Consider the following 25,368-nt stretch of genomic DNA (forward strand, 5'->3'; position numbering starts at 1 on the left):
TCACCACCACTCCATTCCGTGTAGCTCATCAACGTCCTTGTGTGTATGACCTCCAGGCTTGCTCTTGCATTCTTGAAGATTCGTGCATTCCGTTCCAACCAGATGTTCCAAATCACTGCAAAGAACACTGACATCCACATCTTCTTCCCCTGTTGTCTATTATGCATTCCATGCCAACTCTCAAACATTTCTTTAACATTCCATGTCCTAAGGGTATATGTTATATTTAAACCCTTAAACTATTAAATTATTCTTTCATGTTTATGGTTGGAAGGGATCTGTTGGGAAAGAACAACAATGTGATTTTGGTTATTGGAGATGGAGCAATGAGTGTAGGGCAAGCTTGAGGCCATGAACAACGCAGGGATCTCGTTATGTTATTGCTTATTAATTCATTCATCTTGACTCAAGTTATGCATAATTTCTTATAATTGAACAAAAAAAATATCTGTTGTGTGTGCTAACTTTTCGGTGTACCTCCTTATTATTTATAGCGTTAAATAAATGAAAATCATCAATTAAACAAATGCTCAAAATTATAGTCAAGAATATAATGATCAAGATATATCTAGTCAAGATATATTTCAATAATCCAGAATATAATGATCTTATTTTCGTTGTTCAAAATATTAGAATTGGCTATATCAATTTATAACTGTTTTTACTAAAGCTCACCTAGAAGAGAAAAAAAATTCGTATACAATAACCAAAATAAATAAATAAAGTTCACCTCTACAACCTAGCTCAGCTTGGACAATGGAAGAGAAGCAAGAGGCAGAGTCAAACAAAAACTTTATCTTTAGTTTCTGGCCGGTTCAATAGTTCACCATCGGTTTTTTTATCAACGATCTTAGGAGACTAACCGGATCATGATTGCTACTAGTTCATGGTTAGAATCGGTCGGATCGGCTGGTCCAATTCGATTTTTCAGAACTATAGTTATATCAATATATCCCTAATTGTTAAAATCGAAAAATCGAGCTAGTGATCAAATCGATCAGGCTACTAGTTTACTAATTTATTAGTTTAATTGGTGGATCACTAGTTAAACTGTTTAAATTATAATCAATAAATATACATTTTTAAAATATAATTTAATTTATATATGCTATCTATTTAAAAAAAAAAGACAAATGTAATGAAGAACCAGTTGCTAGTTGCCACTATACATGTAAGAAGACGCAAGTTCAAACCTAAATATGAGTTTTTTTTGTTAATTGTTGATTTGCTGTTCTGATTGGTTCGCACCAGTTCTATCTAGTTTTAATCGATTTTCTTTTTCAAACGGTCAGAATACTAAACCAGTCCGATTTAGAACTTAATTCACCAGTTTTTTCAATCAAACTGACAAATCCAATTTGATTTTAATAATTATGGTTATATTTCTGTTTTTATATTTTATTCTTATTCTTGATATCTTATCTTATTCTCATTAAATTACTAGTAAAATGATTAGTTAATAATTATACCTTAAGCATTCTTTCTTCTTTTACTCTACTTATCTGAATGTTATTTACATAAAATAATATCTTTTGAATCATATTTCTCCAAAAAAAGAGTGTAATTTTTGTTACGGATTTTGATATGGTTATCTTTTTAAATATTATATAAATATATATACACTAAAGATTTAAAATTTTTTAAAGTGAGAAGTTAAAAACTTAATTACCCTTAAATTAAGATAATAGAATTCACACGAGTAACACCTAATCAAATTTACAAATTCAACACGAATTAGTGATTAATTATCTATTGTCATTTTACAAATTTTTTTTTTCATAATTTTTTTCCGTATATTAGTACTAGGACAACTATTTGTCGAGGTTTCGTTCCTTCATCATAATACCTTTTGTGGACATTTTATTCCTTAAATTGGATAGTAATTTTCAAAAGTAATTTATTAAAAGTAGTTTTTAAAAAATAACATTTTAAATATTATAATGGAATGAAGATAAATGGATTAACTTGCTCCATATTAAAGACAAACATAAACAAGTGTATGCAAACCAAATCCGTAACATACTCGAGCAATTCGACTTTGAAGAGAGTACAGTTCTTAGAAAATCCATAAACTATTATATATAGGAGGGCTCCATATAAGATTTTTATTGTATATATATTAAGCAACTAAAAACGCAGGCTCTTTACACAAATGCGTGTTTCAACATAGCCCGCTTTTCGCATAAGGGAGTGATTTGAACTTCCCTCTAACAATTCTATGTAATAATGGGGTGAAGATCTTTCATAATGCCTGATATAGTTAAGCACATTATATTAGTCTTTCAAAGATATATGAAACATTGTACCAAGCCACGTAACAATTTGTTACGAAAGAATTGTTGCTGATCGCCTCTAATCCTGCAAACCACGATACAATTGCTATTATTATTCAACTCAAATCTATTTCTTTCGAACTATCGAACTGATTGGTAAGTCATCCATTAGTGTTATTATGTGACTTGGATGTATAATAAAAGAAGACTAAAAAATTGATAATTCATAAAATATGAACTGGGAAAGTGAACATACGTGTTGAGAATGAGACTATCATAAGCCTCCTGAATGGTAATCCCTTCTTTCCGCCGCCAGTAGGACAAATCCTATTTGCTTTGATGTGTGGACATCTTCAAACTACCTAGCTTGTCCTGCAACAATGGATTTGTAAATAGAGCTGAGATCCGATCCGCACTAAAATAATTGGATCGGATCGGCTCAAATATTCGCAGTTTTTAAGTTTGGATCCGATATTGAATATCGGATATATCCACAAAATATAAAAATATTTTTAAAAGCTTGTTTTTGTTAAAAAGTATCAATAAAATTTATTTTTTCTATTCTTTTAAATATGTTTACTCTTAAAATAATATTAAACATACTTTTCTTAAATAATAAATTAAAATAATACAACATATATGATAATGATTAGTTGAAATAAAATATAAAAAGAATAATTACTTATTTATTTCTTTATTTTTGCAGATACAGGAATATGCGGATCGGATATGTGGATACCTACACAAAATCCGCAATCTGATCATATTAATGTGCGGATCGGATCCGATCCGATAACCTTGTGGATAGGATCTATATCCGCAATTTTCGGATCGGATTCGAATAAACACCGGATATATGCGGATTGGATCCGATCCATGAACACCCATATTTGTAAAAGTCATATAAAGCAAATGCATAATCTAAGTCTAATATATAATGGTTTTTAAATACACTTAACATTAAATTATCAAGTGAGTGATTACAAGAAATCAATAGATGGAGTGCACTTCTTCAGTGATTCGGCAAAGAAGATTTAGTCTAATTATTACAAGTTGAGATAAAAGTAAAATAATTTTGGATTTAACCGTGCCAATTCCACATTTAAATATCAAGAAATTTGATTCCATACAGTGTATTGGGAGATCTATATTTGCTATATGAACATCAAACTTCCAATCTCAATGAATGCATCTGATAATATAGAGAATCGTCAAAACGTAGGCGATCGTATACTATAAGCTTCATGTAAATAGCTTCTGAAGGCTATAGGCAGATACGAAACCCATTTCTTCTATGCTTTTGACCTAGAGATGCACAAGTTTACAGTGAGGTTTCCTTTTGCAGACATTAATATTTTGATGAACGAGGAAAATTATTTACTAGAAAACATTTATATTCACTTTCAAAGCCGATAAAGAACATGTATCTATGTTTGTCATGTTTGCGATTATGGATTATTGAGATGATCAACATCTCAATACTTTTCATGTATGAAGAGATAACACCCAAAAATGAAAAAGGTACAGTACCAGGAAAATTAAGGTAAATTTCATGAGGAATATCCTTGAAAATATCACCAGGAACATCCTTGAATTGAACTCGTAGCTCTGTTTTTCTAGAATTTAAGGCCTTCCCTGCTTTTAGTATGAAAGGAACACCTGATGCCGAAAAAAAAAAATCATGAAATGCATGACAAGATAATTATGTTTATTTTCCCTAGGGAAGAAAATGCTAAAGATTTTATCATACCTTCCCATCTTTCGTTGTGTATGCGCAGAATAACAGCTGCAAACGTTGGAGTGTTCGAATCATCAGGTACGGTTGGGTCATCTCTATAGCCTTAATATTGTCCAAGAACAATCTCATCGTCGCTAATAGGTACTACTAATTCAAGAACCTGCATTTTTTGTGACCAATAGAAAACACTTTAGACTTCGATTGGATACTATGGAATATCTCAAAATCTAGATAAATATTGAAGTGCAACTATGAAAATATCTCATTGATTCAATTAAAATTTGCAAGTATGAAAACCCGATTTAAAAGGAGAACAAGGATTTTCTGCTGATATTGATGGCCTCATATCAGAAAAGTCGAATGAAATAGCAGCATAACATGATAATTTCTACATAAATTGAAGGGAAAATGCACAAACCTTCACTCTCTCATCCCGAATGTGCTCGAATTGAGAGAAACAGGCTTTTCCATAGCAACCAAGCGGAGAACCTAAGTGGTAGAAAAGTGATGAGAAAATTCAACATATTCGATATCTTATGAGCTATGATTTAACAAAAGCATCCACTTGACAAGACAAAATAATTATAACAATGTCAAAGTGTATTATTCCATATCATTATGAAAATGAAGAGCTCGCCTGAAGCATATGGTTTTGAATAATGCTTAGGATAATTTATTAAACTATTCTTCCACCTTAGTCCATGACAATAATAAAAAGTCTCACGGCCCACAAACTCAGCCCAATAGAATACATAAATTTAGTTACAATTTTAGTCTTTATAATCTTATCTTATCTTTATGTTACATTCTTATCTTATCTTTACTTTTATCTTCATATATATATATATATATATTTACCTTCATAATTCAATCAATTAACAATCAATCAAGAAATACAAAGTATAACATTTTCATTTTTTTTATTCTTTCATAGTTTTATCATGGTATCAGAGCTCATCCATAGATAAACCAACCAATTTAGATCCTAAAATCCCTTTAACCTCCCCTCCCACTATGAATAATCAACCTTCCAATTTAGCTCAAAGCTATCTTCTTCGAATTGCCGAGCTGCCTCCCTACTCTATCCTAGGTCAAGGAGAAAGGGCACATGATGAATCCATATTTTATGATATATTTTGGTTTGATTTGAGTGGATTTCATCACATAAACCCACATTTATTCATCTAATAAATAGCATACTTTTGAGATTTCTTCCTAAATTATGCTTAAAAGTGAAAACATACTTTTTTGCACTTAATTTTAATAAATTCTATTCACTTTAATCCCATTTGGTGCCTTAATGTATTTGTTAAGTGATTTTAGATTTCCAAGGCAAGCATGGGTTGGATAAGTGAGGAGAAGATCATGCAAAAGGGAAGAAACCATGAAGAGATGGGATTTGGAAAGCTGCCAGTCCTGACCTCTCGATACTAAATTGATCATAACTTGAGCTACAGAGGTCAAAATGAGGCGGTTTTAGCGGCATTGGAAAGCTAACGTCCGGGACTTCGAAATGATATATAATTTGCTATAGTGGACATAAGTTGAAGTGTGCGTACGCAACACACCAACAACTTCATCAAAAGCCTCTTTTGGACTTCTCGTCAGCCCAAAATTTTTCTTTCATGGCACTTTCTTCCAATAAAGATACTTGACGTGCGGAAAATTGTTGATTAAGAGTTTATAATGAACTAACATTGCGAGTATAGTTCTTAACCAATGAAAATTCCGCGTATCAATTTAAAAGAGTTTGTCACAAATTTAAGAATAAAATACTGGGAGTAGAAATCCCAGGTCGTCTCCCAACGAGTTACTAAGAGAGTGTTAATTATTGGTCAGGATGTTGCTCAGAGATTTTAGAGTTGGAGAGTGGGAAAGTAAATGATTATAAATTCAATAAGATAAAAAGCCTTGACCAGGAGAAGATTAATCGGAAGTTCTATCCCTGTCGGATTTTCCCAAGATTAATTAGTAATAGGTTATTGTTTCTACTTAGTTAACCTTTACCGAATAAAGGAAAGTCAAGTAGTTGAGCCAACTTCTATTGTCCTAACCCTCTCCCTTGGGAAGGATTAGCGTTAGTGACTAGAGAGACAGCCAACAACTCCCAATTACGAATTAACTCTTGAGTTTTCCAACTCAAGGGTCTCCTATTAATCAACTCCAAGGTCAAGTTGGAAGTCTACTCCATTGACATGGATGCCATTTCCACATACACATACAAGGGGTAAAAGGAAGACATAGTAATCAAATTAATTGGAGGAAAGCAAGCAAATAATGAAACTAAATGGAAAATTGTTCTTTGCATTAATAAATCCCAAAATCAGAAATATCCAAATGTGACTCTGAATAAGATAAATGGAAATTAAAAGAGTAAGGAAATAGGAAACAAACTATAATGATAAAGACTCTAACGGAGGTAGTAACTCTCTTCAATATCCAATCCAAAATGTAGAACTAGAAGGGGTATGACTATGAAGAACCCTGGAGGAAGTAGTGTTTCTCACAGATTCAAAAACTAAAAACTAAAAACTGAGAATGTGTGAATGTGTCTTGAGTCTCTGCTGTTCCCTGGCTCTAGTCTGTGTTTCTGAGCCGAAAACTGGGTCCAAACTCAGCTCAAAATCGCCCCCAGCAGTTTCTGCAGTCGCAGAGTATTACGCACGTCACGCGTACGCGCTAGGCACGCGTACGCGTCGATGGTCTTCTTCGCGTGTCACGCGCATGCGTCAAGTACACGTGCACTTCGCTGTTGAGTGCGCCAAGTTGCGCATCTGCGTCAGGTACGCGTGTGCGCCGACCCTCACTGGTCAGCTCCTTAGTTTCTTGTGTTCCTTCCATTTTTGCGAGCTTCCTTTCCATCCTCAAAGCCATTCCTGCCTTATAAATCCTTAAAACACTTAACACACAGATCACGGCATCGAATGGTAAAAAGGGGAATTAAAATTTGACAATTTAAGGTTTAGGAAGCAAGTTTTCAACCATAGAACAAAATTGGGAAGGATTTGTAAAACCATACCTTCTCAAAAACAAGATTCCGTTAGTCTTCCAGTTGGACCCTCACCCATACCCATTGATCCACTTCCATCCAATTTTTTCTTTTCTCCAACAACCCATTTTTCTTCCTTACTACGTGTCCTAACCAACTTGAATTCATGACCCCGGAATCTATTTCAAGTCATACAACCTCCTCTCTTTCTGCAATAGACACTAACCCACCATCTCCTCTTCATCCCACGTCACCTTCCTCGCCACCTGAGCAATCTTATCCTCGTCATTTCGACCGACCTCACCGACCTTCAGCATATCTCTCTGATTACTTGTGTAATTTCTCTCTCACTTCCACAAATCTCTCTCCCTCAAAATGTCGTTATCCTCTATCTTCAGTTATGTATTTTTCTTCTCTTTCATCTTCTCATCATAAGTTTCTTTTATCTCTACATTCCGATGTTGAGCCAAAGCCTTTTAAAGACGTCAATCAACATTCTAATTGGCGTAGTGCTATGAAAGATGAGCTGGATGCTCTTGAGTTGAATAAAACTTGGCGTCTTGTTGATTGCGCTACAAGCATTAAGCCAGTTGGATATAAATGGGTCTATCGCATAAAAAACAAGCCTGATGGTTCAATTGATCGATATAAAACACGCCTTGTGGCTAAAGGGTTCACTCAGATTGAAGGTGTTGATTTCTTGGAAACTTTCTCCCCTGTTGTCAAGCCTGCCACCATCAGATTAATTTTAGCATTGGCCTCTATGAAGTATTGGCCCATACATCAGTTGGATGTCAATAATGCTTTCTTACATGAGGATCTTTTTAGGATGTTTACATGACTCTGCCACCCAAGTTTACATCTCCTCAACCGAATCAATACTGCAAGCTGCTGGAGTCACTATATGGTTTACGACAATCTAGTTGTATGTGGTATGACATACTTTCTCATCTTTTGCTATCTCATGGATATCAGCAGACCTTATCTGATTATAGTCTATTTGTTAAATTCAATGGAACTCAAATTTCTATCCTTCTAGTCTATGTTGACAACATTGTTCTCACTAGTAATTCTATTTCTGGAATTGCTGCCATTAAGTTTATTTTGCACCAACACTTTCGAATTAAAGACTTGGGTCCATTAAAATATTTTTTGGGTATTTAGGTCACTCAATCAGCGAAGGGAATTCGCTTATCTCAGAGAAAATATTGTCTTGATCTTTTGGAGGATTCTGGTTTATTAGGTGCTAAAATTGCCTCTGTTCCAATGGATAGTACCACAAGACTATATCAAGACAAAATTCTCTGCTATCTGACCCTTTTATATATTGCTGTTTGGTTGGGCGTCTTATCTATCTCACTACTACTCGATCAGACATCATGTATGTCACTCAATAATTAAGTCAATTTATGGCATCTCCTACTGAATCTCATTTTCAAGCTGCCAAGCATGTGTTATGATATCTGAAAACTATCCCCGGCAAAGGACTTTTCTTTCTAAGAGAATAAAAAATTCAGCTTCTCGACTTCAGTGATTCTGATTGAGCCGGATGTCCTAACACTTGACAATCTTTAACAGGCTATTGTTTCTTCTTAGGCAGCTCTTTAGTCTCTTGGAAGACCAAGACACAAACTACCGTTGCCCGCGCATCCACTGAAGCAGAATATCGTGCACTTGCCAACACAACTTGTGAACTTCAATGGATACTGAATGTGTTACAATTTTTACGCATCTCTCCTATCCGCCCACCAATTTGATATTGTGATAATCAGAGTGCTCTTCATATTACTACTAATCTAATTTTTCATGAACGGACCAAATATTTAGAGGTTGATTATCACTTGGTTCGATAAAAAGCTCAAGTTGGAGCGATGAAACTTCTCCTCATACCCTCTTCTAGACAGCTAGCTGACATCTTCACCAAACCTTTATCTTTTCAACTCTTCCATCTTAATCTCAATAAACTTGGTGTTCTTGACATCTTTCATCCTCCAACTTGCGAAGGTGTATTAAATCATTCTTCCACTTTAGCCCATGACAACAATAAAGAAGTCTCACGGCCCACAAATTCATCCCAACATAATACATAAATTCAATTACAATTTTAACCTTTATCATCTTATCTTATCTTTATGTTACCTTCTTACCTTATGTTTACTTTTATCTTTCGTAGGCAATGACTCTCTCTCTCTCTCTCTCTCTTTTTACCTTCATAATTCAATCAATTAACAATCAATCAAAAAATATAAAGTACAATATTTTTCATCATTTCTTTTCTTATTCCTTCATAATTTTATCATAATTCTGCCAAATTAAAAGTTGTATACTAATGATTTATACCTCCACACGCGTAATAAGAGAAATTCTATACAAAACGAATAATAGATATTTAATATTAATGCATGTAAAAAAAATGAAAAATCAAGTTCAACTTTCAATATCATCAGTGAAAGTAAAATTGCTATACAGAAATTCTTTTCATTAGTATCCCTTTTATTATCTATTCGCATCACTTGTCATTTGAAAGCATCATTGAATAATTTGACTAAATCAAAATTCTACACATACCCCCATATTGGTCAAAATATCCACCATGGACTTTAGTTCTAAAATCCTCTTTGAAAATTATCTGCAATGAAATCAGCAGCAAAATGTTCATTTGGTGTGCACATAAAAAAAAATGTTGACAAGATTAACCCTTAAAAGTTACAACCTTGGGTGAAACCATTAAGCCAATTTCGTAACTTTGACTTAAAAAAAGAATCTCACATGTACATTGTCGATGTTGCACGGTTCCAAAGAGACAAAAACAATTGATTTGTGAAATGAAGTACCAACTGCCGATATGAATAAAATGAAAAGGGTTTAGACAGAGCTCATGGAGCAAACAATAAGTATTAAGTACATCACCATAGATTGTAACTCTTACATTTATTCATGCTACAAGTCTTGATCATCTTGCAAATAGATGGATATACCGAAGGAGGAAGTTCAAGATAGAAAAGCCGCCGAAACGAACCCTCTCCGCTGTCTTTTGAATATTCATGCTCTGAAATCTTTGTCCAACAAGCGAAAACCTTTCTCAGAATCGTAAGAGCCACTTATGTATTTGATCTAAATGAAAGAGAAAAAATGAGACAGAATGAACATTTTAGGATGATAAGAAGTGTTTTTTAGTGAGACTAAAATGAAATTTATATACAAGTACAACAACGCAAACAAGGGAAATGCTAACCAGATTCAGAAAAGAATCTTTGGCAGGAACAAGATACCTGCACGAGTCATGTTTGTTATGCTTACAAAACTTCATATCATTGAAAAAAATAATTCTAAAGATATAAATGATAAATAAATCTCCAAACAATAAAATTAATTAAATATTAGATATGTATATTCAAAAGGAGTTAAGAATTGAACTTTGCAAATATAAATGAAAAACTAAAATCTTTTCATGTTTAAAACTTAGAAACTTCTACATCAAATTATTTTTTTTAAGAATAAAACTTTACATCCAAGTAAAATCCTTATCCAAGTCTATCCAAGTTATTGTAACAACTTTTCAAATCACGCACTCTTTTTCCGTTTCTTTCTCCTTCTCCTTCTCCTCCTTCTCCTCCTCGTATTTCTTCTTCTTCTTCTTCCAAATTCGTGCAGGTTCTTCTTCTTCCCTTCTCCTCCTCTTTCTTCTTCTTCTTCTTCCAAATTTGTACACGCAAATTTTTCTTCTTTCCTTCTTCTTCCCCTCCTCTTAGAGATTATCAATTCACTTCAATTCATAATGAACCAAACATATTATTAAGGTGAAATAATTTTATAATACTAAATGAACGGAACGTTATCCATTATATAAAATCAAATTCAGAATATCTTTCTACATAATGAACCGAACCGAACACGTTATTAAAGTGAAACAATTGTATAATACTAAATGAACAGAACATTATCCATTATACAAAATCAATTTCAAAATACTTGTGTCTACAATTTAGAGATTATCAATTCAATTCAATTCAATTTAAAATACCTGCATCCATTCAATTCAATTCAATTCATAATGAACTAAACATATTATTAAGGTGAAATAATTGTATAGTACTAAATGAACAGAATATTATCCATTATATAAAATCAAATTCAGAATAACTTTTTGCATAATGAACCAAACACGTTATTAAGGTGAAACAATTGTATAGTACTAAATGAAGGGAACATTATCCATTATATAAAATTAAATTCAAAATAGCTTTTTGCATAATGAAGCGAATACATTATTAAGGTGAAACAATTGTATATTATTAAATGAACAGAACATTATCCATTATACAAAATCAAATTCAAAACACCTGTATTTACAATTTAGATATTATCAATTCAATTCAATTCAATTCAATTCAGAACACCTGCGTCCATTCAATTCAATTTAGCAATTGCAACCATTCAATTCGATTAAAAAAATAATCTATTAGCAAAATTTTGGTGTTGTTGGTGATGACGATAACGAAAGAGAAGAAGAAGGAGGAGAAGTAGAAGAAGAATATGCGTGCGCGGAGAAAGAGGAGGAGGAGGTATGCGTGAATTTGAAAGAAGAACAAGAACAAGAAAAAGAAGCGCGGGAGAGGAGAAGAAAAAGCGCGTATAATGACGCTTTTTTAATGAGAGTGGTTTTTGTTAGTGTTGGACCTATTTAAATAAACTTGGATGAAAAAATATTTAAATGTGTAGTAATCCTGTTTTTTTAAATAGTCAACATTAATTTCAAAAATTAAAAGACCATTTTAACATTAATATTAAACATGTCTTAAATTCTAAACTATAAATTCGAAGTATTAAAAGACCTTTTTTTAACATTAATTGTTTAATAGTCTAAATTTCTAATGAGTTGAATTGTTTAGTTATATACCTAAATTTTAGACACTTGAATTTCAATATTTCAATTCATAGTAGAAAATAAAAAATAATGTTATCGTATTTAACAAAAAAGTAAATTTTTATTTTTTTTAAATTAATTCTGTAATAATATTTCAGAAATTATTAAATTATGGAATCTTAAAATAATGAATTAATATTAATATAGTATTTTTTATTTCTATCTATTAAACTTATCTAAATAATTAAAGAATTATTTTATATTTTTTTCAATAGTACATCATTGTTTTTTACAATTCAAATCAATAATAATAATAATAATAATAATAATAATAATAATAATAATAATAATAATAATAATAATAATAATAATAATAATACTTTTTATCAATAAAAATAAAGTAATAGATTGTGCAATGTCTTTTAAATCAGTAATTTAAAAGACAATCCTTCTCCGATTTTTAGTCTACTTGAGGGACTAAAAAATTAAATGAAAATATTGAAAAGTTAAGATAATTTTTTGTATTTTTTAAAAAATGTGATTATTCACAATTAAAATATTTTTAAAAACATTCACTTGCTATAATGAAATTATTAAATTTTAAAGATGAAAATATTTTTTTTAATAATAATTATAAAAATTTGCATCAAAATTTAATTTTAAAATTTTTTTAGAATATATATTTAATTATAATCATACTTTAAGACGGTAATGTCCACCTGAAGGTTCCAAAATGTATGAGTCGTAATTTTTAGCTATAGATATTCAAAATATATACTATTTGATTTATTTAAATATTTAATAATACTCTTGTCATAATTATTTCATCTTATATATTCCCTCAAATAAATTATCTAAAATATTTTCAAATACATTCAACTTTAGTGTAACAACATCAATTTATTATATATACATTCTGATATATAATAATTAATAAAATTTATTTATAATTTTATACTATTTTTTTGTATTCTCATTTTAATTATTTTTTCTAATTATCTCCAAACACCAACAACTAAAGAAAATCTCAAAATTATTTTTTCTAATTCGACCCTTAAATAATACAGCATTTTTAAATTATTATAAGATAATTAGTTTAGCTTCCTATGTATTTCTTAATCTAGTGTTAGATAAAGATAATTGACATAGGAAAATCAGAATCACCTTTTTTTTAAAGACATACTTTTCATATATTTTTATCATTTATAGAATTTAGATTCACCATAATTTATAATTTATTATATGGAACTAAATATGTATCATTTTAACTTTTAGCACCTCATGATCGTACTTAAAGTTCGAGTGCTACTTACCTCTAAACCTTTTTATTATATACTAACTTTAATATTGAGCCTTCGCGAATACAAACCGAAACTTTAATTAAGAAAAGGAATATTCTTTATGTTAAACCACTTAATCACAAAAGTATATATATATATATTCACATAGCAACTTATACATAGACTTATTCCAATATTCTGAAAAATAAATCCTACCCCTCTAAAAACCAAAACAATAAACAACGAGGGAAAAATAAAATCTAAGATAACTTAACTCGTAAACTCAATCTTCTATGCTCCTGTAACTCCACACTAAACCTTCACACCTGTAGCTGAAAGGGGTGGAAATAGGGAGTAAGAACTGGAGAGTTCTTAGTATGGTCAAGATAGTTAGTTAAGTTCGTTATCCAAATTTGAAACTCATATTTTCCTTATAAAAATTTCAAGCAAATTGACATTTCATATATTTCACCGCTTACTAAGAAACTATTTTAATCAAAGCCTACCGTTGGTCCTTCCAATCACGGCCTTTGTCTCAAATCAAATCAAGTCGGCCTACGGCCCAATTCAACACGAATCACCATCAAAACTCAATCATAAAACAGAATCAATCATAGGCACAAACAATACAAGACAAACATAAATCAGAGAGCAATTATAGAATATAGAATCCAATCACAAGCACACACAATCATGAAAACATAATCACAACAAGAATGAGCGAACAAGTATAATACATGTCTAGTCCTATACAAGTCATGAGCTCATGTGTCGGTTTGTCGCCCGATTCCCGACATTGGTCCTGAGATAAGCATTTCGTACCGCCGTCCTTATCTCAGCCAACGTCCCCTCCATGAGCGTTTGATGGGTTGAAAATGGATTCCAACACCTAAACTTACCGGCAAGTGTACCGGGTCGCATCAAGTAGTAATTACTCACAAGAGTGAGGTCGATCCCACAGGGATTGATGGATTGAGCAATTTTAGTTAGATGGTTGATTTAGTTAAGCAAACAGTTGATGATTTGAGTGAATTGTAACCAACAGAAACTAAATTGCATGAAACTAAAAGGGAGAGGGAGAATTGACAGTAAATTAAAGAGCAGAAGAAGTAAAATAACTGAATCTTAAAGTGCAAGTAATGTAAATAACTGAAACTTAAATTGCAAGAAATGTAAATTGCTTGAATAATAAAGGGGTGTGGGATGCTGGGATTCAGAATTTAACAACAGAAAGTAAAGAAGATGAAGTAAGTGCAGTAGATCTAAACAGAATTGGAAAATTACAGTGAAGATCAAAACAGAAAGTAAATTCAACTCAATTGCAAGAGCTAGGAAAGAAATTCAAGAGCTCAGAGGCTCAATGAGACTAGAAAACAAGTCTAGATCTCAATTCCTTCCTTGATCCAACAGAGAACAATTTGCAGAAGAAAAGAAGATGAAAATAGTAAAAGAAACTCAGATTCAATTATTGGAACAATTGAGAAGAGAGGTAAAGATGATTCTCAAACTTAGAATCAATGAAGCTCTTCAATCTCAATTCAAATTCCAAAACAGAAAGCAAAAGTAGCAGAAGAAATGAAAATGAAAATAGAAAGCTAAATCCAATTCCCAAATCTTAGAATTATGCAGAAGAAAACAAAGATGAATTGTAGATCAATGATTGAAACAGAATTCCTTCAATCTCAATCCACAATTCATAAACAGGAAGTAAGAAATTTCAAAAGTAAGAACAAGGAGGAGAGAACTCAGCTCTCAGTCTCAATTCCCCAATTCAAGCTAAAAACTCCAAAAAAAAATGAGAATTCAAAAGTGAAAGTAAAGGTAAAACAAAAAGGTTCCTCTCTAAATCAAACTAAGTCCTATTTATACACTTTCTATTTTTGATCTTCAGAATTTGGAGTGGGCTTTTCATTTGGTGAAGAATTGGATCCAAAATGGTAATTGAAGTGAAATTGGCCCATGGTGCACCTCCCAGGGAAGCGTTCAGTTAACTGAACCAACTGAGCGCCCAATGTTTGTAAAATTGATCATGGTGCTGGCTCTAGGCATAGCACTGAGTTGAGTGTTTTAACTCAGTGCTCAATGCTTGTGTCCTTGGCCCAATTCCCTTGCAAAGTGAAGTAGCACTCAGTTAAGTCAATTAACTTAGCGCCCTTGCTGTTTGAGTGAGGCTCCTACTTCGATTTCCAGTGAAGCCATTGTGTGGCAAATTTTCTTGGCCAATTTTCTTTTCACAAGGTAGCGCTCAGTGAAGAAGTTTCACGCAGCGCCCTTGCTTTGGTATTTGAGGCTCCCTTGTTCGAACCCTGCTTGCAGCATTTGTGACTAATTTCTTGCAAGTAGCGCTCCTCTTGGTTCTTGGGTGCTTGGTTCGAACCCTGGTGGCTTCCTTTGCTGTGTTGCGCCTTGCTTTTCTTTTTGGATGAAACACGAAAAAGTTAACAAATTTAACTTAGCGCTTGGCTTCCTTTGATTCCTTGTATGAGCGCTCAGTTCATACAATTAACGTAGCGCTATGCTTGAGTGCTTTGCTTCCTTGTTTTCATTGCCAACTTGGTGCCCATGAATGCTAATGCTCATTCATTTATTCATTGGCTATTAATAATCATGCATGCATTCATTAATTAATGCCAATGCATTACGTTAAAGCATGATTGGTTCCTTTGCTAACTAGCTTTAACGGCATTCATGCATGCTTTAAGTAATGCCGTTTTGCATTGCATTCATTGTATTCTAATTAATAATGCCAATTGAAAAATAAATGTATGGCTTTAATTAATAATGCTATGCATTAACGTTAAAGTATTCATCCATTTAATTCATTGGCTTTAATAATTTTCGTGCATGCATTCATTTTCAATTAGCATTAGTAATTAAAATGTTTCATGCATGCATTCTTTTATTGGTTCGGTCATTAATAATTTATGCATGCATGATAATTCATGAAGCTAATGCCAAGGCTCCATAGTCATAGGCCACGCTTTTAAAAGCATGGCTTAAGGTTTCAAAGTGTGCTTTAACTTTAAAAGCGTATTGAAGATTCCTTTTTCCACCATTTCTTTACCTACAAGTAATCAAAACAACCAATCAAAGCTTCAACAATTCACAAGGTCTACAAATCATTCAAAAACCAACTAATTTTAGCTCAAACCTCATGATTTAGTGTCAAATAAAGGATAGTTGATTGATTTAACAAAACCATACAAAACCACTCCAAATTACTTACTTCTATTGCATGAAAGTGTATAAAACCTAATGAAATAAGTGAAAAATGCTTAAAAAGCTAGCATAGGATGACTTGTCATCACAACACCAAACTTAAACCTTTCTTGTCCCCAAGCAAGAAAAGAGTTATGCTCAAAGGTTCTTTCAATTGGAATGGATTGAAGAATAACTTGTAATATCCTGTGAGTGAAGTGATTAAGTGACAGTGGGGTGAACTCTAAATTATATGCTCATGCAAGGGCTTCAGTGCTTACTATCCCCACATCTTGGAAGTCTTAGATCCTTGGACTTTCATCCAAATGATATCATGGAGATCTCTCTATAGGTAATCACCTTGAAGCAGCTTATAGTTTCTGTGTTTTGGTCTTGACTCTAAGTGTCATGTCTCAAACCGGCTCTTTAGATAAGCTTTCAATCAATACTCCTAAACCAATTGGTTTTAAGATATTAGGTGTTAAAGCACCCCTAAAGATTTACTTGCTCAAGCCTCTCTCTTTGACACAATTCGACCACAAGCATTTACTAGGATAATAACTCTTTGAGTTCTTGTTTCTTTCTTCTTTTCTGCCTAGTAATTGATGCTCAGAGCCTTGGGCCATGTTCTTTTGTTTTTGTATTTTCTTTATTTTCTTTTGTTTGCTACTCCTTAGATCAATAAATGTTTGAGAATCTCCACACTACTTCTTTGAACTCTATGTCCTGCCTATGAGCTCCCATACAAGTTTTCATAAGCATGCAACCTCAATACAAAATTATACAACTAGAACCACCATTTCTCCTAATCTTTTGCTTGCCTCAAAACTTTTTAATTCCTCAATCCTTATTTTCAAAGAACTATCCTTTGATGCCTTTTTGAAATATTGAGTGCAAGCAAGTTTTGAAGAGTATAGTGTTGTGAACTATCAAGCATCTCAATTATTGAATTACAGAGAAATTATACTAGACAAACAGACAGGGGTACAATATCACTTCCAATCATAGCAGTGTCTGATGCAAAATAATCACTTAACAATACAACCTTTTGGAGTTTACTTGCTTTACTCCTCATCATCATCATTGCCAGTCTTCACATTCCTCTTTATCTCTTTGGTTGATGATGCTTAATCCTTTCAAAACTTGGATGATCCTCTGCAATGATATTGAAAGTTGCTTGTTCCCCCAAGCACTTGAAAAGTGGTTAGCATGCATGTATGTTTGTAGACTTTTGAACTTAGATTGGTGTGTGAATACCAAACTTAGTTCCTTGCCTTATACAGCAGTTTGTACATATGCAAAAAACCACATGTGCTCTTAGTAAGAAAGCATACTATAAACTACAAAAGCAAACTATGAACCAGAAAATAGACTACGAACTAAAAACTAAACAATTGATAAGTAGCTTCTCTGGTGGTTTGGAGCTGGCAACTGATTATGCAGAAGGTGAAAATGTATTTTCAAATGAGATTTTTGGTGGAACACCAAACTTAGCACCCTTCACTCTTCCTCAAATTGTTTTGGTGTGAAACACCAAACTTAGCTCCTTGCACTACAGATAAAACTACTCTACCTTTTTATTGAAATAGCTATGAAAAGATAACTACCTCAGGTTGGGTTGCCTCCCAACAAGGGCTCTTTTATTGTCACTAGCTTGACATCCTTCATTCTTTGATCATGGAAGCTGAAAATCATGTTGCCTTGGATTTTCTCCTCTTACTGTGGGCTTCCTTTCCTCTATCTCTTCTTGTGGAACTTCTCTGTGGTGTTTTTCCTGGATAATGGATTCTTTTTTCATAGTCTTCTCACTTTTCTCTATGATTGCTTTCCACTTCTCCCACTTTGTAGCTTTTTCGTTGTCTCTTGAGTTGTTTTCAGTGGCTCTGGAGGGGGTATTCGCCCTCTTCTCACTCAGTTCTGAAATGTATTTAGCAACTTGCCCCAGTTTTCCTTTAAGGTTTCTGAGTGCTGCTTCTTGGCATTTGTTTGCCAAGGTTTGATCGTCCATGAGCTTCTCCATTATTATCTCTAGGTTAGAGATTCTTTGAGAGCACGGAATTGGTCATGGTTGTGTGAACTGAGATGGTTGATTAAAGTTGTTTTGGGAGAATTGTGAGCTGTAATGGGGTTGGAGGGTTGTGTATTGTGGTGGTGTGTAATGGGTGTTGTTAGTATGGGTGTGGTTGTGCCTGTTTGTAATGCTGGGGATGTTATAATTGAGGTTTCTTGGTCCTTGATTTTGGTGCTCATAGTTGGTTGCTCCAAAACCTTTTTCAGATTGATTCCATCCATGTGAGATTTGAGATTGGCTTTGTGCATTTACCACAGCAATTTGCAGCTCATTGATTTTCCTGACCATCAGCTCCATTTGTTGCTGAAGTTGTTGGTGCATCTGTTTGTTTTGGGTCATGATTGTATTTACTCCTTCAAGTTCCATTACTCCCTTCTTTTGTGTGAATGATTGCACTTCTGCTTTTAGCTTGCTGATTTTCTGGGGTGGGTCATCGTTGGCCACTCCCTCTAGTGAATTAGAGGGATTCTCTTCCATTTCTTGCTTCTCTTCTCAACATTTAAAGTATCTCAAGATCAAAGGGTGTGAAGTCATGGCTTCTTCCTCCTGGCATAGATTCAAAAACATAAACAAAGCACTCTGTAGCTTGAGTGCAGTTAGGATTAGTAGAGACAAAGTCTCGAACAGTTAGTGTGCTTATTAAAAAACAAAGAAAAACAAAGAAAAATTGCTTAATCTAGACCACCACCTTACTTAATCATTGTTAATCTAATCAATCCCCAGCAACGGCACCAAAAATTGGATGGGTTGAAAACGGATTCCAACACCTAAACTTACCGGCAAGTGTACCGGGTCGTATCAAGTAGTAATTACTCACAAGAGTGAGGTCGATCCCACAGGGATTGATGGATTGAGCAATTTTAGTTAGATGGTTGATTTAGTTAAGCAAACAGTTGATGATTTGAGTGAATTGTAACCAACAGAAACTAAATTGCATGAAACTAAAAGGGAGAGGGAGAATTGACAGTAAATTAAAGAGCAGAAGGAGTAAAATAGCTGAATCTTAAAGTGCAAGTAATGTAAATGATTAAAACTTAAATTGCAAAAAATGTAAATTGCTTGAATAATAAAGGGGTGTGGGATGATGGGATTCAGAATTTAACAACAGAAAGTAAAGAAGATGAAGTAAGTGCAGTAGATCTAAACAGAATTGGAAAATTGCAGTGAAGATCAAAACAGAAAGTAAATTCAACTCAATTGCAAGAGCTAGGAAAGAAATTCAAGAGCTCAGAGGCTCAATGAGACTAGAAAACAAGTCTAGATCTCAATTCCTTCCTTGATCCAACAGAGAGCAATTTGCAGAAGAAAAGAAGATGAAAACAGTAAAAGAAACTCAGATTCAATTATTGGAACAATTGAGAAGAGAGGTAAAGATGAATCTCAAACTTAGAATCAATGAAGCTCTTCAATCTCAATTCAAATTCCAAAACAGAAAGCAAAAGTAGCAGAAGAAATGAAAATAAAAACAGAAAGCTAAATCCAATTCTCAAATCTTATAATTACGCAGAAGAAAACAAAGATGAATTGTAGATCAATGATTGAAACATAATTCCTTCAATCTCAATCCACAATTCATAAACAGGAAGTAAGAAATTGCAAAAGTAAGAACAAGGAGGAGAGAACTCAGCTCTCAGTCCCAATTCCCCAATTCAAGCTAAAAACTCCAAAAAAAATGACAATTCAAAAGTGAAAGTAAAGGTAAATCAAAAAGGTTCCTCTCTAAATCAAACTAAGTCCTATTTATACACTTTCTATTTTTTATCTTCAGAATTTGGAGTGGACTTTTCATTTGGTGAAGAATTGGATCCAAAATGGTAATTGAAGTGAAATTGGCCCATGGTGCACCTCCCAGGGAAGCGTTCAGTTAACTGAACCAACTGAGCGCCCAATGTTTGTAAAATTGATCATGGTGCTGGCTCCAGGCATAGCACTCAGTTGAGTGTTTTAACTCAGTGCTCAATGCTTGTGTCCTTGGCCCAATTCCCTTGCAAAGTGAAGTAGCGCTCAGTTAAGTCAATTAACTTAGCGCCCTTGCTGTTTGAGTGAGGCTCCTACTTCGATTCCCAGTGAAGTCATTGTGTGGAAAATTTCCTTGGCCAATTTTCTTTTCACAAGGTAGCGCTCAGTGAAGAAGTTTCACGCAGCGCCCTTGCTTTGGTATTTGAGGCTCCCTTGTTCGAACCCTGCTTGCAGCATTTGTGACTAATTTCTTGCAAGTAGCGCTCCTCTTGGTTCGTGGGTGCTTGGTTCGAACCCTGGTAGCTTTCTTTGCTGTGTCGCGCCTTACTTTTCATCTTGGATGAAGCACGAAAAAGTTAACAAAGTTAACTTAGCGCTTTGCTTCCTTTGATTCCTTGTATGAGCGCTCAGTTCATACAATTAACGTAGCGCTATGCTTGAGTGCTTTGCTTCCTTGTTTTCATTACCAACTTGGTGCCCATGAATGCTAATGCTCATTCATTTATTCATTGGCAATTAATAATCATGCATGCATTCATTAATTAATGCCAATGCATTACGTTAAAGCATGATTGGTTCCTTTGCTAACTAGCTTTAACGGCATTCATGCATGCTTTAAGTAATGCCGTTTTGCATTGCATTCATTGTATTCTAATTAATAAAGCCAATTGCAAAATAAATGTATGGCCTTAATTAATAATGCTATGCATTAACGTTAAAGCATTCATCCATTTAATTCATTGGCTTTAATAATTTTCATGCATGCATTCATTTTCAATTAGCATTAGTAATTAAAATGTTCCATGCATGCATTCTTTTATTGTTTCGGTCATTAATAATGTATGCATGCATGATAATTCATGAAGCTAATGCCAAGGCTCCATAGTCATGGGCCACGCTTTTAAAAGCGTGGCCTAAGGTTCTAAAGCGTGCTTTAACTTCAAAAGCGTGTCGAAAATTTCTTTTTCCACCATTTCTTCACCTACAAGTAATCCAAACAACCAATCAAAGCTTCAACAATTCACAAGGTCTACAAATCATTCAAAAACCCACTAATTTTAGCTCAAACCTCATGATTTAGTGTCCAATAAAGGATGGTTGACTGATTTAACAAAACCATGCAAAACCACTCCAAATTACTTACTTCTAATGCAAGAAAGTGCATAAAACCTAATGAAATAAGTGAAAAATGCTTAAAAAGCTACCATAGGATGACTTGTCATCAGCGTTACGCATCACCGTCCTCATGGGGGAACCTTCCTTCTGGTCTCCAGTGAGCGTTACGTATCGCCGTCCTCACTGAGCCGTCCTTATAGTATCAAGTGAGCGTTACGTATCGCCGTCCCTGCTAGACACTTGGCACTAAGGCCCAAATAGCACTCAATTTTTTTTCAATCTTTGCTCTCTACTCTGCTGCGGTAGAGATCCCTTTATTTAATACATTCTTTTCTATCTGCTCTACTATGGCAGACGTTCTTTAGTTTCTTTTATTCTTTTAATTCTTTTGTTTTCTGTTCTTTATTGAATTATATTTTCACTTAACTCAGCAACCTTTGTCTGAGTTTGGCTTTCAGTGTCATAATCTCTGTAAGCAACCTCTATCTTACAAGTGCGACCATCTCCTGGATTGGCCGATGTATCTCTAGAAAGCAAATCTCGATGGACTCACCATCATATCTCTGCTTATCTTTCTTTCTTTCTTTCTTTTCTTTCTTATCATTCTATAATATAAATTGTCTTCGCATTATTCCCTCACCTTTCCCTAAGTGTCTTATGGAAAAGAATTATAAAATTCTTTAATTAAGTTTGTGTTCTCTAAAGTTTTTAAGATTACTCTGCTTGCTTGCTCTAACATATAATAATATTAATAATATCTTTACTAGATAATATTCTTAATAAAATAATAATAAGAATAATATAAATAAGATATTTTAAATAGTAAATAAATAATATAAATATCTTTTCTTAAAACTAAGTTTATAAAACATTACTTTTAAACTTTTATCAATTACTTTTTAAATCACGAATCTTTTAATGTTCTATTTTTCACCTCAATATTCTATAAAATTTTATTTAAATCTTCAATTATTTTCATATTTATAAAAATAGCTTGAATATTTATAAAATACCCATTTTACCCTGAACTTTACTTATTATCCAAAATATCCAAAAAACGTATATAATTATAAAACTAACTTCAATTTTTATTAAATTACTATTTCATTCTCAAATATAAATCTTAATTCCCCGATTATAACTTTATCAAAGAACTGAATCTCATTTTCAAAATTCTTCAAGTTTTCAACTTGAGTTTTAAGTCTTTTTTTTTAACTTTACTATTACCGATTGGTGCACGAAATCACAATCACACTTTTACAATTCCGCACAACTAACCAGCAAGTGCACTGGGTCGTCCAAGTAATACCTTACGTGAGCAAGGGTCGATCCCACGGAGATTGTCGGCTTGAAGCAAGCTATGGTTATCTTGTAATTCTTAGTCAGGATATCAGTAATGATTCTTAGTTTTAATTGTAAAAAGTAAAAGAACATGAAATAAATACTTGTTATGCAGTAATGGAGAACAGGTTGAGGTTTTGGAGATGCTCTGTCTTCTGAATTTCTACTTTCCTACTGTCTTCTTCTTCACGCACGCAAGTCTCCTTCCATGGCAAGCTATATGTTGGTGGATCATTGTTGTCAATGGCTACCATCCATCCTCTCAGTGAAAAGGGTCCATGTACATGGCTAATCATCTGTCGGTTCTCACTAATGTTGGAATAGGATCCATTGATCCTTTTGCACACTGTCACTGCGCTCAGCATTCATGAGTTTGAAGCTCGTCACAGTCATCCCTTCCTGGATTCTACTCGAAATACCACAGACAATGTTTATACTTTCCGGATCTTAGGAATGCTGCCAATTGATTCTAGCTTATACCATGAAGACTCTGATCTCACGGATTTGAATGCTCTGTTGTCAGGAGAAGCAGACAAACTCGTGAACCAGGTACCCAAGAGATATACATTCAATCTAAGATAGAACGGAAGTGGTTGTCAGGCACGCGTTCATAGGTTGAGAATGGTGATGAGTGTCACGGATCATCACATTCATCATGTTGAAGTGCGAATGAATATCTTAGAGTAGAAACAAGCATGATTGAATGAGAAACAGTAGTAATTGCATTAATCCATCGAAACACAGCAGAGCTCCTCACCCTCAACCATGGAGTTTAGAGACTCATGCCGTCAAAGATACAATATGAAATGTATAAAAATGTCATCCGGTACATAGTAAGTCTCTAAAAGTAGTTTTTATACTAAACTAGTGACATAGGTTTACAGAAAATGAGTAAACTAAGATAGATAGTGCAGAAATCCACTTTCGGGGCCCACTTGGTGTGTGTTTGGGCTGAGCATTTAAGCATTCACGTGCATAGGCTGCTCCTGGCGTTTAAATCCAGCTTTTGTGCCAGTTTGGACGTTTAACTCCAACTTTTATGCCAGTTCTGGCGTTTAACGCTAGAATAGGGTAGAGACTTGGCGTTAAACGCCAGTTTGCGTGATCTCAACTTGGGCAAAGTATGAACTATTATATATTGCTAGAAAGCCCAGGATATCTACTTTCCAACGCAATTGAGAGTGCACCAATTGGACTTCTGTAGCTCCAGAAAATCCATTTCGAGTGCAGGGAGGTCAGAATCCAATAGCATCTGCAGTCCTTTTTCAGCCTCTGAATCAGATTTTTGCTCAGGTCCCTCAATTTCAGCCAGAAAATACCTGAAATCACAGAAAACCACACAAACTCATAGTAAAGTCTAGAAATGTGATTTTTACATAAAACTAATAAAAATATATTAAAAAGTAGCTAAATCCTACTAAAAACTATATGAAAATACCTCCAAAAAGCGTATAAAATATCTGCTCATCACCGATTTTTCTCAATTTTTAATTTAATCTTTCAACTACCAAATCTCATCAATTTCCTCAAAAATAGCATATCACAACAGTCCCAAAATCATTAAAACAACCACTGTTGAGCTATTTTTCAAAGCCAAACTAACAAATCACAAGCAACAACAATAATTCAACATAAACTAATTTAAACACAAACAATTATTAACCAAATAAACATTCACTTATCAAATTCACATTTAATTATTATAAATTTACCAAACTCTACCTCCATATGAAATCAAACCAACGGGTCCTTCGGAAAAATTTTCTGACCGAGCTGCTGAAGAAGAAAACGTCAGAAATCGTCTGTGCCTCCTAGAACTCCAATTGGCCGAACTCAAGGGAAAGAGGAGCTATGCCACCGTCAACTTCTATCGAATGAAAATAACGCCAATGAATAGAGTCTGCATAGGCGAGGTCGTTGCACAAGGAATTACCACCCTCGAGTCTGCAGCATCATCCTCCAGTTCCCTCTGCTCCTTGACTCCAAGTACATTGTCATATTCGTGAACAAATTGAACCAAGCTAGTTTTACTGTGTAAGTATCCACCATAGAATGCGTGCATGCTCTCACTCCTTTGCGTACTCCGTATTGCTGCCCAAAATTCACCCTTAAAGTATATTGGGACCCACATGCGTCAGTCATCATATAGATCTACAAGAAATAAATAATCCCAAATTAAGTATAGAAAGCTAGCACCAAACATATTACTACACCTGAGAAATGACCATCCACAATCACTGATATATTAAACATCCAAATGTATACTATAATGAACATCCATATAATTGTCATCCAAAATTACTGATAACACTAAACATTCAAATGCCAACTAATTGCAATTAAAGCGTGTGAAGTAATCGTACAGTAACAAACTTGATAGCCATGTGTTGTCATGTAAGTTATACTCATCTATAAAATCAGCCCACTTATCTTCAAATGACTCATCGGTCTGAGAGTTCCACACAATGTCGTTTAGGTCACCATACAAAGCTCCGTACCGGCGGTAACCCCCAAGCTTGGAAGGTAACTTATTCAT

The 25,368-nt window shown here is 33.8% G+C and overlaps 1 pseudogene; it reads right to left on the reverse strand.

The window, feature by feature from the left end:
* LOC112785614 (glucose-6-phosphate 1-dehydrogenase, cytoplasmic isoform-like) lies at window positions 1-25,368 on the reverse strand (annotated as a pseudogene).

Source organism: Arachis hypogaea, chromosome 20 (assembly GCF_003086295.3).
Source record: "Arachis hypogaea cultivar Tifrunner chromosome 20, arahy.Tifrunner.gnm2.J5K5, whole genome shotgun sequence".
NCBI lineage: Eukaryota > Viridiplantae > Streptophyta > Magnoliopsida > Fabales > Fabaceae > Arachis > Arachis hypogaea.